Here is a 20,984-nt window from a genome sequence, read left to right as displayed (position 1 = left end):
CTAGAGTATAGGCTTTTGAAGTATGACCCGATGATTCTCTGGATTTCCTCATTGTAAGTTGTTATGTCTTCTTTTTCATTTCTGATTTTGTTAACTTGGATGCACTCTCTCTGCCTTTTGGTTAGTCTGGATAAGGGCTTGTCTATCCTGTTGATTTTCTCAAAGAACCAATTTTTGTTTCATTGATTCTTTGTATTGTTCTCTTTGTTTCTATTTTATTGATTTCTGCCCTCCATTTGATTATTTCCTTGCATCTATTCCCCCGGGTGAGTTTGCTTCTTTTTGTTCTAGAGCTTTCAGGTGTGCTGTTAAGTCACTAGTGTGAGATTTCTCCATCTTCTTTATGTGGCCATTTAGTCCTATAAATTTTCCTGTTAGCACTGCTTTCATAGTGTCCCATAGGTTTGGGTATGTTTTACATTCATTTTCATTGAATTCTAGGAAATCTTTAATTTCTTTCTTTATTTATTCCTTGACCCATTGCTGATTCAGTTTGCCATTATTCAGTTTCCATGAGATTGTAGGCTTTATGTAATTTTTGTTGTTGTTGTTGTTGAAATCTAACTTTAAGGCATGGTGGTCCAATAAAATATAGGAAGTTACTCCATTTTTTTAAAATTTGCTCAAATTTGCTTTGTGACAGAGTATGTGGTTAATTTTAGAGAAGGTTCCATGGGGTGCTGAGAAGGTATATTCTTTCATGTTAGGGTGGAATGTTCTATAGATACCTCTTAAGTCCATTTGAATCTTCATGTCTGTTAGTTCCCATAATTCTCTGTTAAGTTTCTGTCTGGCAGACCTTTCAATTAGTGAGAGTGGGGTGTTGAACTCTCCCACTACTAGTATGTGAGGTTTGATGTGCAACTTAAGCTTTAGTAATGTTTCTTTTACAAATGTGGGTGACCTTGTATTTTGGGCATAAATGTTCAGAATTGAGACTTCATCTTGGTGCATTTTCCCTGTGACAAATATGCAATGTCTTTCCCAATCTCTGCTGATTGATTTTAGTTTAAAAACTATTAGATATTAGGATAGCTATACCAGCTTGCTGCTTATGTCCATTTGATTGAAATGTCTTTTCCCAGCCTTTTACTCTGGGGTAGTGTCTGTCTTTGAAGTTGAGGTGTGTTTCTTGTATGCAGTAGAAGGATGTATCCTGTTTTTGTATCCATTCTGTTAACCTGTGTCTTTTTATAGGTCAAATGAGACTATTGATATTAAAGTATATCAATAACCAGTTATTGTTAATACCTGATTTTTTTTTTTTGGTGGTGGTAGTGTGTCTTTCCCTTCTTTGATATTTGTTAATGTGGAATTATCTATTGCCTGTGTTTTCGTGGGTGTACCTAACTTCCTTATGTTGGATTTTTCCTTCTAGAGGTGCCTGTAGGAATGGATTTGTTGATAGGTATTGTTTAAATCTGATTTTATCATGGAACATTTTGTTTACTCCATCTATGACAATTGAGAGTTTTGCTGGGTATTATAGTTTGGGTTGGCATCCATGATCTCTCAGTGACTACATAATATCTATCTAGGACCTTCTGGCTTTCAGAGTCTCCATTGAAAATACAGGTATTATTCTGATGGATCTGCCTTTTTATGTTAATTGGCCTTTTTCCTTTGTAGCTCTTAATATTTTTTCTTTATTCTACATGTTTAGTGATTTGATTATTATGTGGCAAGAGGACTTTTGTTTTCAGTTTATTCGGTGTTTTGTAAGCTTCTTGTATCTTCATAGGTATTTCCTTTTTTAAGTTGGGAAACTTTTCTACTATGATTTTGTTGAATATATTTCCTGTGCCTTTGAGTTGGTGTTCTTCTCTTTCTACTATTCCAATTATTCTTAGGTTTGATCTTTTCATGGTGTCCTAAATTTCTTTGATGTTTTGTGTTATGACTTTGTTGGCTTTAGTGTTTTCTTTACTGATAAACCTATTTCCTCTATTGTATTTTCAACACCAGAGATTCTCTCTTCCACCTCTTGCATTTTGTTGGCTATGCTTGCATCAGTAGTTCCTGCTCATTTACTCACATTTTCCATTCCTACGTTCCCTCAGTTTGTGTCTTCTTTATTGTCTCTATTTCAGTTTTCAAATCCTGAACTGTTTTCTTCACCTGTTTAATTGCTTTTTCTTAGGCTTCTTCACAGGCTTTGTGGATTCCTTCTGATTTTTTTATTTGTCTTTTCCTCAATTTCTTTAAGGGAATTTTTCATTTTCTTTTTAAAGGCCTCTATCATCTTCTTAAAGTCATTTTTGAGGTTGATTTCTTCTGCTTCTTCTGTGTTCATGGCTTGCTGATGTAGAGTCACTAGGTTCTGATGGTTTGATAATGGTCTTTATGTTTTTGACTATATTTTTACAGTGCTATCTACTCATCTCTTCCTCCACTTGGCGCAAGTGGTATCTGTGTCTGAGGGAGCTTCTCTTATTCCAATAGATACTCTTGGTCCAATGTTGCTGGAGGGCTTTTCTCCAGGTTCCCCAAGCACCGCAGTCCCACAATCCACTTATAAAATAATCACTCAGACGCTTATATCACTTATAAACTGTATGGCCGTGGCAGGCTTCCTGCTAACTGTTCTTTTATCTTAAATTAACCCATTTTTATAAATCTATACCTTGCCACGTGGCTGGTGGCTTACCGGCGTCTTTACAGGTTGCCTCTTCTCGCGGTGGCTCCAGTGTCCCTCCTCCTTCTTCCTGTTTCCCCAATTCTCCTCTCTCTTTGTCCCGCCTATACTTCCTGCCTGGTCACTGGCCATCAGTGTTTTATTTATATAGAGTGATATCCACAGCACTTCCCCTTTCTTCTTTTTTTTAAAAAGGAAGGTTTTAACTTTAACATGGTAAAATTACATATAACAAAACAATTACCGAGCAAGAATTATAGTTACAATATTAAAGAAGATGTCCTATCTATCTTATATTTGTGAGTTTAAGGTTTTATAGCTAACTTATCTTTTATCATAACTGAGGAAATTACGACTATCTAGTCTTCAACCACATCACAGACCTGAGAAGGAACATAATGGTACCTGAGAAATGGTAGACGGATGCAAGCAACTTTCGGGAATCTTGCAAGAGTAGACCAAGACAGCTGGCAGCCTGGACAGTCACCTAATAATGTTTCTCAGCATTGTTGGTGCATTCAAATTGGCTACAGGCCTAGAGTATATGACAGACCATTTTTAGAAGCAGGAATTCTGAAAGACCATCTTACCCTGTCTTGGCAGAGTACAGTGGTCGCTTTCCTTGTGTCCCGCTTGTCCAGAAAGAACAGCATTGCATTCATACTGTTAGCCGTCAAGGCAAGGGCAGTTCTTTGCCCAGTAGGCCATTTTGTGCCAAAAAGACAAACTTCCAAATGGAAATGTCTTAGAAGCCCAACATTCTCTCGGGATCAATTGGTGCAGCCAGGAGCAATTGTGTCTCACGTCAACAGAATTCTAAGTTATTTAAATGCCATATTCTCTAGGTCTATGAAGTGTTTGAAGATTACCTATCTATCTGAAATATATCTATGTATACCTAGAAGACTTAACTAACATGGCTACAAATATGATTATCATAGATGACTAACTATTAATCTATTTTTAATTATCCATTACAATTTGAAATGAGTTACATAAATATAATACCTCAAACAAGAATAGAAATATATATATATACAGTATAACAAAATTAACTTCAAGTTTGTATCAATAAACTAAAATTTATACCAATGTAAAACATTTTAAACATAAACTAAAATCTATACCAATGTAAAACATTTTAAACAAGTTGTTCTTTAAAAGTAGGTTCATTAATCTACCCTTTTATCTTATCATCTCCATATCCTATATATCCATATCATATGCCCTTTTCTTTTTTAGAAAGAGATCACATTTATAATCAACCTGTTTTAAATAAAAATATTGGTATTTCTCTGTCCCACACCAGAGAGCTCTTCTGATTTGGGACACAAGAATCTCTTAACCATTTTTTTTAAAGCAATATGTCTGGGTTTAGAGGGGGAGTGAGCCAATTCCACCTCTAAAGCCAGCTTGGTATATTTGGGAATTTGGGCGTAGCATCTCTTACTACTTCCTGCTGGAGGGGGGCGCTGTATCTTATGGGGATGCAAAGAAAATTTTAGGCCTATGGGGTAGTCCGTGAGGCTGTATTGTGGGAGCCAGTTGCCTTGAAGCCGTTCTGGATGTTGGATCATCTGGGCCATGGTGTCATCGGAGACCTTTCAGGGGGTCTTGGCTGGTGAAACCTGATGTATCTTAATCTGGAACAAATCCACAGCCTCTGGCTTTGTGTGGAAACAAAAGCAGAACCTCTTTTCCAAAGCAACATATCCTTAAATCCAAATTTTGAAGTCAAGGTACCTTTAAAATATACATTTTGGCATAACTCAACAGCTTTTGTAATCAAATGTTTTTGTTTAGTTATGAATATCAAAGACAACATAATCCAGATTTTATGTGTGATAGCCATCTTTATGTGGCTTATTACCTTCACTGGTTTTTTTTTTTAAAAAAAACACTTTATTTTTAGATACTATTTGTTTATATAACGGTATATATTTTTTTCTTTTAAGCCTATGTACATTTTTACATGCATTATAAACTATTTTATCTGAATCAGTCTTACTGCGAACTTATTGCTTTAAACTGTAGCCTTTTAAGCCTGAAACGGCACTGTGGCTGCTGGCTCCGCCCATTTCACCTTCCCAACATGGCAGTGGTACGTTTTCCACCAGCTCTGGGAGTCATCAAGTCTCAGAAATAGTGGGTCTAAGCTTTTATCAAAGCAGCATGTAGCCCAGAAACCTCTTTTTTTTTTTTTTTTTAAATAATAGTAAAGACTAAATCTACCACACAGCTTAATGTGCCGCTGGCAAACGCCTCATTTCCGCCATACTGCGGGTGAAACGCACACGCCAGGAACCCGCCAGTGTTCAAACCTATGTTTTGCGGCGTCTAGCTGCTCATAGGAGACAAGAAGCAGGAACCTGGTTTTGGCTCTGTTTAGATTTGGTTATTAAATATTATCAGGTTTAAGGTGGAAACTCGAGCCGTTGGGCGCCATTTGTTGCTGGAGGGCTTCTCTCCAGGTTCCCCAAGCCCCGCAGTCCTACAATCCACTTATAAAATAATCACTCAGACGCTTATATCACTTATAAACTGTATGGCTGTGGCAGGCTTCCTGCTAACTGTTCTTTTATCTTAAATTAACCCATTTTTATAAATCTATACCTTGCCACGTGGCTGGTGGCTTACCGGCGTCTTTACAGGTTGCCTCTTCTCGCGGTGGCTCCAGTGTCCCTCCTCCTTCTTCCTGTTTCCCCAATTCTCCTCTCTCTTTGTCCCGCCTATACTTCCTGCCTGGTCACTGGCCATCAATGTTTTATTTATATAGAGTGATATCCACAGCAGTCCAATGGGAGCTCTTGGTCTAATCTGGGCTCTAGATCCCATCATTGCTAATGGACTCTGTGTCTCAGGGAGCAGCTCTTAGTCCACTCAGTGCTGGCAGCTGCAGTCCTAGAGGGTAGGTGGGTTTGGGACTGATGGTGCTTGTAGGTTAGAGGTAGTGGATGGTGGTAGTCTGATCTGTGTTTAGCAAACCTGCTTGCTGGCCTAAAATTGGGACTGCAATGTGTGGTGTTGTGGGGCCTCAGGGTTTTGCTTCTGGGCCCAAAGCCTACAGGCTGGGGCATTTGGCTATGAGAACAAATACTCAGCTCTTAGTCCAATAGGCAGTGACAGATTCTGTCTCAGGGATCAGCTGCTGTCTCTGAGGGTAGGTCATGCCCTAAAGCTTTTTTTGGCAATGAGAATGCTAGGAGAAGGAAGGACAGAGTTTCTGGAGTCATTAACAGACACAGACACAGACACAGACACAGAGAGAAGCAAGTTGGGCATGTTGTACTGAGAAAGGGTGCCAAATCATGTAGCAAAGCATAGATAAGAAATGATGGGATGGCCAAACACCCTAATTGTCATGCTAGAAACCCTATCCAACGACTGAGGAATCTGGATGCAGAGATCCACAGCTAGGCCCTGGGTGGAGCTCCGGGAGTCTAATTAGTGAGAAATAGGAGGGTTTATATGAGCGAGAATTGTTGAAACCAAGGTTGGATAAAGCACAGGGACAAATAGCCAAATGAATGGAAACATATGAACTATGAACCAATGGCTGAGGGGTCCCCAACTGGATCAGGCCCTCTGAATAGGTGAGATGGTTGATTGACTTGGTCTCTTTGGGAGGCATCCAGGCAGTGGGACCAGGTCCTGTGCTCAGTGCATGAGCTGGCTGTCTGAAACCTGGGGCTTATGCAGGGACGCTTGGCTCAGTCTGGGAGGAGGGGACTGGACCTGCCTGGACTGAGTCTACCAGGATGATCTCAGTCCTAGGTAGAGGCTTTGCCCTGGAGGAGGTGGGAATGAGGGGTGGGCTGGGGGGAGAACAAGGGAATCCGTGGCTGATATGTAGAACTGAATGATATTGTAAAATAAAATAAAAGGAAAAAATAAAAGAAATATGGGTTAATTTAAGTGTAATATTTTCCTAGGAATAAGCCTGAGCTATTGGTGGAGTATTTTTAATTAACATTAGGTATCTGTGTGGTTCTTGGGAGCTGCTTTCAGGATAGGAAACTCTGCCTACACATCAACTTTGCTGATTACCAGCCTTAATTCCTTGGTACCTAGATTACTGTCTGGAAGGTGCTTCTCTACACCTAGGACTTGTAGGGTATAGCAGATGTTTTCTTCTAGAGGTTTTATTGTTACTAGTTTTGAATTACAGCATTTAGTCTACTTGTACCTAACTTTTGTGCAAAGTGATAGCTAATTCAAGTTTGATTTTTCTGCCTAAAATATCTAGTGCTCTCAGCATCATTTGTTGAAGATACTCTCTTTTTTACAGTGTATATTGTTTGTATATTTTCAAATATCAGGAGACTAAGGATATGAGTATTCACATTTGAATCTTCTATTTAATTCTATTCATCTACAAGTTTTTTTATTAATACCATATTGTTTTTTTTTACTATAGCTCTATATTCAAAGTCTGGAATACCTGTCCCTTTGGTATTCTTATTTTGTGCAGGATTACTTTACTATACATGGCATTTTCTGGTTCTGTATTAATTTTATGTTGCTTTTTTCTATTTCTGTGATGTTTCTTGTGGGTATTTTCATTATAATTGCATTGAATCTGTAAATTGCTTGTGGTGAGATTGTGGTTTCATAGTAATTGTATTGATACATGAATATATTCAATCTTTTCCTTTGGAGTTGTTAAGTTTTCATTCTAGACAAGTAGGAAATGGAATAATGTATAGAAGCTCCAACTGAGGAAGAGCAAGGGACAAATAATACCATGGTTGTTTGATAATGCCTTAAAGAACATATTACACTATATGTTCATTTACCTATAAGTATATACAATATATCATGTGTGTGTGTGCATGTGTGTGTTTGTGTGTGTGTGTGAGTGTATACATATCAAAGGAATTTAGGCCAGTTGGGTTTACAGCCCACCCAAGAACTATAGGGTAACAAAACCCCAGTACCACCCATGAGAAAACTCCTTTTGGAGGGTTGGTCAAAATAGCCCAAGATTATCTATAGTAAACATAGATTCATTGATGCCCTTGAGTGCCTCTCAGGGATTGAGACTGAGCCCTCATTACTGAAGCATCACACACTTAGAACATGTGACTCACATAACTTGAATTGAAACAGACCTGAAAAACCTCTTCACTGTGCTTTTGCTTTCGTGGTTCTAGAAAATACTATGCAAGTTATCAAGAGAGGGAAGAAATTAAACAGATCTACCCATCTGCAGCATTTATGAATCACTCACCACTTACCAGAAAGGTAAAGTATGCTTTAAGGCATATTAGTGGCATTCACATATCACTGTTAACCAAACCAACCTATCAAATTGGATTTAAGCTGTACTCAACAATAAGAAATGTAGACAAATTTCTAAACAGTCTTATTAAATAAGTAACACAGAGCCAAAAACAGGGGTGAATGCCATAGATATCAGAGAAATAGCAAGTGCCACCAGCTAACCTTAGCTCATCATGCTGCCATAACTTCCCAAGAGGGAGAGCTTCTTCCTGTCTAACCTGTGCCTTTATTGCCTTGCTGTTCTGTCTTCTCATTGGCTCATAGCCCAGCTACCTCACTTCCTTGTCACTGCCTGTCTGTACAACAATCCAGGTCTCTGTGGTTGGTACTGGAATTAAAGGTGTATGTCACCACACTTGGCTGTTCCCTAGTGTGTCCTTGAACACACAGATCTTCTGCTTGCCATGTGATCAGATTAAGGGTGTGTGCTACCACTGCCTGACTTTTGTTTATGGCTGGCTATGTCCTCTGATCTCCAGGCAAACTTTATTTATTGATATACAAATAAAATATCACCACATTTTAGCACAAATAGACTATCACCACAAAGAAACACATGTTTTGTACTGAAAACCTATCTGGATTCCTGGGGTTGATGAGGTCTTGGACCTTATTCAAAAAAAAAAAAAAACCTACTGCTGCCACTTCACCACAGCATAATTAATGCCTTACCACATTTTAACATCTTGTCCTTAGACCCACAGATGAGTACTGCTAGCACAGTTTATTGAAGTATATTCTTTTTACAGTAACATATAAACCATCACAGGAAACTACAAATGAACACCATGAAGAGATTAATGGATCCTAGCCTCAGTGGATACATCTACAACAAAGCTCCTGCAGATATGACTCAGGAAACACTGCAACAGAAGAGAAAGGAAGATTGTAGGAATCAGAACTCCAGGAAGCCCACTGTGCAACAGTGTCTCCTAGAAATGGCTGCATGAACAAGACTGAAACGATCACGCCATTGGCAATATCAATGGACATTTTAACATGTAGTGGTGAAAACTTTGTGACATCCTACCACTGGACAAAGAACTACAGAAATCTATTAATGACTGGAAGGAGATTAAGCTTCTCCCAGGGATGGGACCCTTGTTGGCTGCCCAATATAGAATGCCCAGTCTTGAATGTAGTACACACAACAACCAAAAATGGGTTCAGCAGGTTCTCTTTAAACATTTCTAGATAACCCCACATAATAGTCACATACACACACACACACACACACACACACACCATAATCAAGTAAACAAGCTATCAACAGGAAATTGGGGAGTTAGATGAGCTCTAGGGAGGGTAACTGGGAGGAGATAGAGGGAAGAAAGGGGAAGAGAACATTGCAATTGTATTTCAATGAAAAGTATTTTTAAAAGAATATTTAAATAACTGAAGAAATATACACACACACAACAAAAACCTGAATCTTATCATCAACAAATGGTTAATGAACAGATAGATCTCAAAAGATGAAACAAAAATGAAAAATCTTTAAAAAAAAATTTGAACACCTTAGTTCATACTAGTCATCAGAGAAATGTAAATTGAGACTATTTTTGATTCCATATGATTCTTATGTTAGTTATAAAAGATTCTATTTGGGAACATATTAACAATAGAGATATTGAATATCATATTTCATTTAAAATTGTGATTAGTAAATGATAGAACTCATCAGTATTTATTAAACTATGTTTTCATTTTTAATGAGTAATTATCAAAACATTGAGAAGATGGCCAGGAAGGTGGGTCAGCAGTCAAGTTACTTTCCACAAAACCTGGTGATCTGAGTTTGATTCCTGGTGTTCACATGGTAGGACAGAGAAAACCTATTACTGCAAGTTGTCCTTTGTAGATGAAATTCTAAATGGTCTTAGTAAATTAGAAACACAGAGCCAAATACAGAGTTAAAGCCTAAGAAATCAGAGCAAGAGCCATGACTCCCTTTAGCTTACCTCCAGCTGCTGTCCTTCCCCTGAGAGAGAGACCTTCTTCCTGTGTCCTGTTTTTTTTTTTTTTAATTGTCTTTCTGTTCTGCCCTCACATTGGATTTAAACCCAACTACATGACTTCCTCGTCACTGCCTGTCTATACAGACCTCCAGGTCTCTATGGTTGGTACTGGGATTAAAGGCATATGTCACAGTGCTTGGCTGTGTCCTTGAACACACAGAGACTCTGCCTGCTATGTGATCAGATTAAGGGTGTGTGCTACCACTGCCAGACTACTGCTTAATGGCTATGACCTCTGGTCTCCAGGCAACTTTATTTATTAACATACAAATGAAATTTCATTTCAGCACAAATAAAATATCACCATAGTCCTCTACCTTCCACATGTATACTGTGACACATGCATGTTCATACATGCTGATGCATGCAAAAACTTCATGTAGTTTTATAAGAGGGGTGGTGTCATTCTTTTTAAGATGTGTTCTTAAAATAAATAAATAAGTGCTTAGCTTTTTAAATTTTTCTTTCTATCTTTAAAGTGTCTTAATTCTGTCAAAACTTTCCAGGTAAGTATATAATAAACATGTATATTTATTATTTCTTCCAAGTTCATTGTATACTTGTGTGGCTTTTATTTCTAAAAATACTTTTCATATTAATTAATTTTTATTATGCATGTAATGTACATCTATAGACTGTCTAAAGTTATGGCTGAGTTTGTTAATTTTTGAGTTTATGATTATCCAGAAGTGATATATATTAGGTGTAAACTCCAATTCTAGTTAGAGTTGTAACATTCAGAATTTTCTTGCACTGTTGAACAGCTATGCCACTGAATGTCACATAACTCAGTGAAATAAAAGTAGTCAAGCAAATACCAATATGATTAGTCATGCTCTTCATGATGTTTTCAGAAAGATCAATTTGGGACAGTTCTTTCTAGATAGCGCTTTTGGATCCATTTTAACACACTTTGCTCCTTCCGGTGCTCATAGCCTACTAATTGTCATAACTACCATATAGGAGTCAGTTGTTCTTCAAATCCATGGCAGGCCCATGGCAAGGTCAATGTATTGTTGAATTAAATCATACCTTTTGTTGATTCCCTGTCAATGTGTAGTTCATGGTGCGTGTTGTTTACATCTTTTCAAGTGGTATTTGCTCACCATAAATCTTCTGTGAGTTGTCATTCCAAACATTGTTCCTAATAATGCCCTGCATTTTCCTTCATTATTGATTTTTAAGAATTTTGTGCCTATTTGGAGAACAGCCTTTTAACGTCTGTTTTTTCAAATTTCTTCTTCATACATTTGTAATTTTAATTCTGTCTTTTATGGAGTGAATATTTTACATTTTACTGAAACATAATTATCAATTGTAGATGAATTGCTAAACTGTTTTATTAATAAAAAACCAAGGCAGAATTTGGGGTTAAAGTCTGAGAGAGATCAGAGGAATGGGGAAAGCCACAGCTAACCTCACCTCATTGACTCTGCAGCTTCCCAAGAGAGCTACTTCCTGTCTACCTACATCTATATGCCTCAGTGTTCTGCCATCTGATTTGCTCTCTCTGTCCAGCTACATCACTTCCTCTTCCTGCCCAGCTCTGTCACTTCCTGTCTGTCTGTACAGACCTCCAGACATCCATGGTTAACTTGTGTTGGAATTTAAGGCATGTGTCACCACACCTGGCTGTGTTCCCAGTGTGGCCTTGAACTCACAGAGATTCAGATAGATCCCTATCTCCCAAGAGATAGGATTAAAGGTGTGTGCTACTGTTGCCTGACTTCTATATAGTGGGTGGCTTTTTCCTCTGATCTCCAGGCAAATTTTCTTGGGAGACCCAGTATATTGGGGGACAGAATATATCACCAAAATCAATTATCTTTTAGTGTTCTCTGATACGTTAGTACTGGTACTTAAGGGCACACAGTGTCTCCCTGTACAGCCTTTTAAGGATTTTGAAGTTTCACATTTTGCATTTGAACTACCTTCTTTTTTTCAACTCCTAGTTAAATGATATATGATTTCAATTTAGAATCTATAGGAATGAGTTTTAAAATGTTTCAATTTTGTCACCTCTGGAATCAGTACTGCAACCCATCTCTTTTTCGTTACTGTATGTCATACATACATATACAGACACACATATGAATCTTTCTTTCCTCATATAGTATCTTATTTTAAGTGGACTTGCCTAATTAATGTCTAAGTTTGCACAAGCTTTGTGACATTTCCAAGAGAGAAATAAATAAATATCTATTCACTCTAGATACATTCCTGACAACAGATCAAAGAAATCATTCAACTCAAGTCTTGGTTAGTGCACCAATAAGTTTATTGATGTTATTCCCAGGAATGTCAACAAGGAGTTACCTACAGGAGTTCAGGTTGCTCAAGGCAACGAAATCATTGAAAAGCCTACCTTATAACAGGTGACTCAGAAATTCTCTGTCCATGGGGTTTCCTAAATAATTTCCAGGGAGTTTGACTGCTCTGTGCCTCAAAATCTTTTTCCCAGTAACATTTTACTGCCCTAAAACACTATTTTCTGTGATTTTTAAAACAAGCAAGCATCCACTACTTTTCAGAGAACCTATTTAGTTCTCAGTGCCCGTAACTGGATGCTCACAACTAACTGTTTCTATAGTTACAGAGAGTAGGTAACTCTTCTGACCTCCACAACACCCACATAGGTATACATATGAATTAAAATTATAATTGATCTTTAAAATCAATTATCTTTATTAAATTATTTGTATTTAGTATTTTAAACTTTAATGAAAATAAAATTCCTTTAAAAAATTCCTTTATAAAATTTTCCTTTTATCAAAAAACATTTTCCAGCCTTTGACTTTTGTAAAATCGCATCAACTGACAAACAAACTTCTTTCTTTTTTTTTTTTTTTGTTTTGTTTTGTTTTTTTTCGAGACAGGGTTTCTTTGTGTAGCTTTGCGCCTTTCCTGGAACTCACTTGGTAGACCAGGCTGGCCTCGAACTCACAGAGATCCGCCTGCCTCTGCCTCCCGAGTGCTGGGATTAAAGGCGTGCGCCACCACCGCCCGGCTCACAAACTTCTTTCTAAATGTGACCTTAAACATTAGATAATGTCAAGGAGCAAAGAGAATGATGTAAATGCTTTTTTTTGTTTTTTGTTATTTGCTAGATTATTACACAAATAATTGAACAAAAAAAAGGCAAATTATAAGTTAAAACATCTATAAAAGACCAGTTTATTTTCTAGGCTTTGGAGAAATTAAAATATTTTTCACTTATTTCTCCCCTGCTTCATTTTTCTACCTTTCTGATAATAGACAATGAGGTTAATTAAATACTATGTGTTCTTTGTAGAATATTATACGGTATGGACAGTGGGTTTTCAACACACTCAGATCTTCTGTAATTTTTCACACAGTTTTCACAGTGAATCCATTATCTATGTATGCTACCATGTCTTTTTTAAATAATGAGTAAATACGGTACAAAAAGCAACTCCTGTCACATTAATTGCCATAGCAAGAGAGGGTGGTAAGATTCAAGTTAAGTTGACTGGTCTTGTGTGTGTGTATGTGTGTGTGTGTTTTCATGTGAGCATATGTGTGTTCATATGTATGTGTAGGTCAGAGTAAAAAGTCAAGTGTTATTCCTCAGGTAGTATCCACCTTGTTTTTTTGAGACAGACACTGAAACTCACTGGTTCAAGTAGACTGGCTGGCTAGAAAGCCCTAAGCAGGCACCTGCCTCTACTTCCCTGTGTTGGAATTACAAGGGTAGCCTATCAGCTTCAGCTTTTACACAAATGCCTTCAAGCCTTTGTAGCGAGGACTTCAATCTACTGAGCTGTTACCTCAAATCCTAGTCTGTGTTCTTAAGCAAATCATTCACTACTTCCACTTCAAAAGTTATCTATGAAATACTGTTGCTAACCACTCACATTCTTAAAGAACTTGTTTTCTATGTTACATAAAAAATATACGAACACTCAGATGCCAATATGAATATGGATATGTATCTGTGTATATTTTATTGCAGTCTCATGGACCTACAGAAAGGTAAAGTTCTCCCATACATATCATTATATGGATAAAGTCCATAGCTGTAATGTCACATAGTAGGTCAAGAGCAGTAAGGCTAGAATTATTATTCACTGTTACCTGGTATTTAACAAGCTGAAAAAAGCCTTTTAGAAACAATTTGGCCTTTCTTTTAAATTTGTCCATGAGTCCCATAGTAATTACCTGGTAATTTCGGTATTCAGTATAGAGCTCAGAGAAATTTTTGCAATTACTAAAACTATTGTGCAGTTTTTCACCAAATTTGTATTCTGACAAAATCCAGGAGGAGGGTTTTTTTGGCCTTTGGAAGGTAGCTTGCAATCCTCCTCTCTAATGTTTCCAGGTGGTGCTTTAGGAAGACAGGTTGGGACTTGCCTTCCTAGCATGCAAAGAAAGACTGCTAACAGCTTTGTTACATCATGATGGGATGTTTGGACACTTGATGTACTCTGTGGAAGGGCATCGACTGGACCCTGGTGTGAAATTTTCCTTACCACTGGCATACCACTTCACACTGATGGAAAGGCTGGTTTTTGAAATTCTGCTCACACTTCTAAAAATGCCTGCCTTGATGTACATGTATGACAGCCTGTCTACTGTGTCCGTAAATCAGTGTGTTCTATGGGGTAAAGGTGCTTTTGAAACATCATTGATAATGTTACAAAATATTCTCATTAATGAAGCTGCTTTATAGAATGTTTAAAAAGTTAACTATTTCAAGCACTGGAGATAGCTCAGTGGGTAAAGGTGCTTGTTACAAAGCCAATGGCCTGAGTCCATCCATGGAATCCATACGGTAGAAGGAGAACACATACTCAACTAATAGAACTATTCTCTGACTGTTGCATAGATGTTTTGGAATGTGACTCCACACATAGAACAAATAAATAAATAAATACAATTTTATAGTTAATTTTCATATGGAGTGGTGAGGATATTTTAGTACACCATACAGACATTTTCATCAGTCATATGAAGTAGATGATAAAATTAAAGGGGATCATGTGTGTGGGCAATGGTGTTGTGCACAGAGCATCCTGGGAAATAAGCATCAAATATGATATGCTTAATTTTTAATCAGATATAGAACATAATGGTTAAGTGTTTATTGGAAGAATGCAAAACTTGAGGTTAGAAATAAGGTTTAAGTTTCTGTTGCAACCATTTGAGCATCTTTGAAGTCAACCCATAAACAAGGACAAGAAACTAACCAATTGAAGTAATAAAGATGACATGTAGAAACCAATGATATATAAAGTTTAAGTGTTATGTAGTATTAAAATGAATTACTGTCAGAGTGAGAACTTGATTTGTAGTCTGTACATGTGTTTGCTAAATTATTCAACATTTCATAATTTTTCTGCCTTCTGGATATAGACTATAGCTTTGGTATGCTCTCTTTACTTCATGAGAACTTAAGATTGAACAAGGGGTTAGAGCTCAGAGTTAACTATGATCTGTGGTAGTCACAGTTCAGATAATTGAGAATCTCTTTGTTGTATTATTTACTTGTAAACATAAAAATATATGAGGAAATGATGAATGGCAAAGGAAAAGACATATAAGCATGAAGGTTAATACTTTTTGGGCATTGAGTTTAGGAGAGATTTTTAGAAAAGTATTTCAATATTTCTGTATGTATGAAAACTTTTATATCATAATTTCTGTGTAAAAAGGAATGAGTGGTGCATATGAACGTTTTAATTTTCTTTGTTCTGATTGAAAACCTGAAGCAGGGATTTTTTTTTTGAGAGAGAGAGAGAATAAGTAGCTGGCAAGTAAAATGACATTTTCTTAGAGGAATAATAAAAAATAGTAAAAATCAATATATGCTTCTACATTTCTGGCTTCTGGAAGAAGATGGAAGGAGTGGGGACCCTTTGGAGGACTGCTCTGTTGCACAGATGTTTAAAACCATATCACTTTATAAGCAGTGGAATTATTTTCTTTCTTTCTTTTACTCATTTTGGGACTTTGCAGTCAACAATTAATCCATATCTCAACTATTTAAAAATTCTACATCTATTTTGCCGGGCGGTGGTGGCGCACGCCTTTAATCCCAGCACTCGGGAGGCAGAGCCAGGTGGATCTCTGTGAGTTCGAGGCCAGCCTGGACTACCAAGTGAGTTCCAGGAAAAGGCGCAAAGCTACACAGAGAAACCCTGTCTCGAAAAACCAAAAAAAAAAAAAAAAAAAAAAAAAAAAAAAAAAAAAAAAAAAAAAAAAAAATTCTACATCTATTTCAAAGACACATACATTTTGCCATTTCTTGCCCTCTAAATTACCCTTGCATGTCACTCCTGGGCATTTTGCCAATAACATAATTTTGCCAGAAGGCTCAACTTACATTTTATCTAGAACCATAAATACAGTTCTATCATCTGAAAACTTCTTAAAATTTTTGTAAACAGAGTGGGAGTAAGAAGAAAGGAAGGAAAATACTTTTTCTACAATGCATGTGAATAGCTATCACAATTTACATATACAATGCTAGACAATTGAAAATATTCCTTTGTCGAAAGCATGTTTTAACTTAAAACCATGTCTGTACTATGGACAGATAGCTTTTCTTGACATTTTCCTGTTATTTTTAATTGAATTATATATAACTAAGGAAAAATAATTGCTCTACAGTGTTTGGTAAAGGCCCTGGCTCATATCAAGTCCTTTTGTATTTCAAGATTATTTTAGAGTTTTGGCTCTTGACAGTTGGCTGCTTTGGTTAAATACTTTTCCCAGCTGCTGAAGTATCCACTATTATGTAACTAGTCTCTTCATGTATCAAACCCTGGTTCTTTAGTTGCCTTTTCTTCCTTAAGTTTAATGTTGATTAGGCTCATTTTCATTATACTTTTTCAAATACTCTAAAATTTACAAAAACTGTGCCTCATCCATCTGTGGCTTCAACATTTGACCTTAGGTTTATTATAGGATCATTGCAGCAATCACCAAGGCAACATTATTGCAGGTGTGCAGAATTTCAGCTTTCAGTAAAATTCTACATGTAAGTGAAATATCTTTTGAAGGTCTCAGGAAATGATAAGAATGCAATGTACAAAATATTCAGTGATGTTTCACTGATAGATTCCATAAACCACCTAAAGAATTTGGAAAGAATGCTCCAAATGTCCTTTATTTCCATGAAACAACTTGTTGAGCTCATCTATAACCTGGAGAAACTGCCATGTGATGACAGCTTTGGGAATGGCAGTATTATTTCTTGCTTTGAAAATTAGAGTCTGAGAGAGGTTCTAAGTTGACTTCTAATGGCCAATGAGGATATCAGATATACAAATAAACTATTGTACTATAAACATACTCGAAATCTGAGTTTAGAGATCTTCTGTGTTGTTGAATATGTGGAGGTATTTAGATGTACACAGTTAAAAAGATCATGGAAGCTGCCTATCCCTTTACACATAGCCTGCTCATATATCTGCTTGTCTATCTATAATCTTTCTAATATCTTTGATTTGAAACGATCATTGTACCAAAATAATTAAGGTTAAGGAGGGATGTTGTGTGACAGATTTGTCCTTGGGAGACACAACACACACACACACGCACGCACGCACGCACGCACGCATACCTGCTCACATGTGAGACCAGGATAAAGCAACGTATGGTAGTACCAAAGTCAAATTTGTCAACCTTGGGGTTACAAACAGGAATGTGGGTGCGTAGTTATTTAGATGAACAGAAATGACTTAAAGACAGGTGCATCACCAAATCCCAGCCAAGCATGAGTGACAGCTCACCAAAGCTGTAAACTTGGAGCACATCACACAACTTGCAGACAGCTCAATAGGTTGGAGAGTGTCCTTTCCAGGGGGCTCAGCAGTTCTGAGACTCCTCCAGGCAGGTTAGCTGCTCTTTTCCTTTTGTCTCTGCTTCTTCCAGACAGCTGGACTTGTCTGAGAATGTTCTCTATGACTTCTCTTGTCTGACAGTGACTCTCAGGAGGCTCTACTGTTTAATATTCTTGGGTAGGGAGGGACCAAGTGTATTTGGTCTGGTTCTGGAACTTCTTAAAGCTATTTTGATTTGTTTACTTCCTGTCTTAATGAGTTCTTAGTGAAAAATGGATGAATTTTTCAATCTCAAAGGAAACTGCTATATGACAAAGGAACAATGGGAAACCTGATTCATAGCTGGTTATCAGTAGTATATGTAATAACCTAAAGCTCATGAAGTCTGCTGTGATATAACATTTACCCGGTAGGATCTGAATCTAAGTAATGGTAGATAGTGACACACCGCCAAGTCGATGTCTACTGAAGAAATGAATGTTGTTTATAGGATCAAACAAAAACAAAAATAAACAAACAAAAATCCCCTCATTTCCTCTTCTGAAATGTTTCCCCAGCCTTTAGAGGATGGATTTGATGTAAGAACAAGTGAGGATGAGAGACATGCAAGATACAATGCCTTCTAGACAAGTCAAACAAGGGCTGTCACACATAATAACTCAAAGATTGAGCCAGCATGCACAGGACCTACACAGGTCTAAGCAAATTGGTTCCCAGTGCTGAGAGAGGAAGTGATCACAGCCTCCATCCCTAATCTGGGGCCATCTACAATGAATGACTGCTCACAAAGTAAAACTCAGTCTTATTCAGTAGAGTCTCACTGGCTATATACACCACACTTAAAGACAGGCCCTGTGTCCCACAGTAAGAAGCCAACACAAAACAAGCTCAAGTGTATCTTTGTTTTTTTTTTGTTTTTTGATTTTGTCTGTTTCTCTGTCTGTTTTCTTGTTTGTTTTTTCTCATAATGTTTTTTTTTAAGGATGGACATATTTTTTACTTCATATGTCATTTGATGATATATTATAGTGACTGATTATGGGTTTTTATGGGATTCCTTTGCATGAAAAATGTGTGTGCATGTCTCTCTCTGTATATTTCTTGTGGTTTTTCTTTTTATTTGATTCTTTTAAAAAATTTGTTTGTTTTGTCCTTTTCTGATTTGTTTTCATTATTATTTTTAGATGCCTATTTGTTTTCTTTTGTTTCTTTTCTTTTTTTTTAATTTATTTTTATTTTAATTTACAATATAATTTAGTTCTACATATCAGCCACAGATTCCCTTGTTCTCCCCCTTCCCACACCCCCAGGCCACCCCCATTCCCACCTCCTCCAGGGCAAAGCATTTCCCGAGGATTGAGATCAACCTGGTAGACTCAGTCCAGACAAGAAAGAGGAGGGTTTATATGAGTGAGAAATGTTGAGACCAAGGTTGGATAAAGCACAGGGACAAATAGCCAAACGAATGGAAACACATGAACTATGAACCAATGGCTGAGGGGCCCCCAACTGGATCAGGCCTTCTGAATAGGTGAGAGTGATAATTGGCTTAATTTGTTTGGGAGGCATCTAGGCATTGGGACCGGATCCTGTGCTCAGTGCATGAGTTGGCTGTTTGAAGCCTATTTGTTTTCTAATGAGAGACAAAGGGTGTGAATTTCTGTGGATGGGGAGGTGGTGGTGTCTGGGAGGGAGCTGGGAGGGGGAAACTGTAATCGGCATGTATTATATGAAAAATATTCTATTGTCAATAAATGAATATTAATAGTAGAAATAAACAAAACCCCACAGCCAACTGATAAGCAAAGAAAAGATTTTTGTTTTTTATATTGCCTATTTAAGAAGAACAAAATTGTTTTTTTACAAGCTGGTGTATAATGCTGATTCTATTAAAGTTTCTAATGTTTACTTCTGAACATTATTTTATTATCATTACTTACTATGTTTTCTATTAAAATATCTACTTATACTTTAATTAAATGCCTTGGTTGTCAGTTCACAATTTCATTCCCATAGGTACATTCAAGAAAGATACATTTATTGATTCAAGTATTATATGAGAATTTTGGTATTTATTTATATCTACTACCCAAAAGCTGAAAACATGCTAATGAAAAAATGACAGAAAGGCACCCACAAGGCAGCCTATGTCCTCATAGTCCAGGCTGTGCAGTGCTTGGTGTGTGTGTGGGTGCCATTATGATGGACAGGTATATGGTGGAGAAATGGGAGAGAAAGACAGGCAGAGTGGGTCATGAACTGTGGTAAAAGGTATTTCTGAAGAACCTAGGTGGTAAAGAATGGGCTGATGGTGGCCTGCTTGCCACCAAGGGCCATAGTGACATCTGTGCCTGAAATGCTGACTAGGGCTATGTCTGGGTCTGTGGCCTAGAAGCAGCCAGGCTCTGAGGTGATATCGGTGGCTCCTATTACCAGTGAGGGCTGTTTGAATGCCTGGGGTCTGAACAACTACCTGGACCCTGATGCCTCTAGGTCCATGGTGATGTCTGGGTCCATATTCCTGTTGCACTTCAGGTCTGCGATGATGTCCATGGCCCATGTTACCACAGGGGGGCATAATAACCATTCGTTTTGAAATCTGAGGGCCATGCTGAGCCTGGTATACATGGCCCTGACCCTCAGTGGCTACTGCAACAGGAGAGCTGGTCCCATAACTGGCCCATAACCCTGGGGAGATGGCCCCACTTCAAACCACGAGTGTGGGAAAGCTGGTCCTGAAGCATGGGACTATGAGAACTGGCTCTGCCTTGCCTAAAGGGACAGTCACAGTGACCTGGACCTACCAACTCAGCTACCATCGGGACCCACAACGGGGCTTTGGGTTGGCCCACCCTTAGATCTATTACGTGTATGACCTACAGGTGTGTGTGTGAAGGGAATGGTCCTACAGAATGATAACCTCAGGATGTCTACGATTCTGAGCAACAGCAGAGTATGTGAGAGGAGTTTCAGTGAGGATTTAGTGATGATAGTATGCCAGCGGCCTTGAACCAGGCAATGACTCATTATAATGAACATTTTGTGGATGGTACTGATTGGACAAAAACGTATACTGGGTGACATTCTGCAGCTTCCAATGGTACTGGGATGAATGAAGAAGTGTTGGAAAAATGGAGGAGCAAGTTGTTTGTTGTTGTTTTTTTAATTAATTCTTTTGTGAGGGATGCTTCAGGAGTGAAGGGGAGATGCGGAAGGACTAGGAAGTAAGAGGAATTGTTGCAC

This window comes from Peromyscus maniculatus, chromosome 12 (assembly GCF_049852395.1).
Source record: "Peromyscus maniculatus bairdii isolate BWxNUB_F1_BW_parent chromosome 12, HU_Pman_BW_mat_3.1, whole genome shotgun sequence".
NCBI lineage: Eukaryota > Metazoa > Chordata > Mammalia > Rodentia > Cricetidae > Peromyscus > Peromyscus maniculatus.
This window is presented reverse-complemented; position numbering follows the sequence as displayed.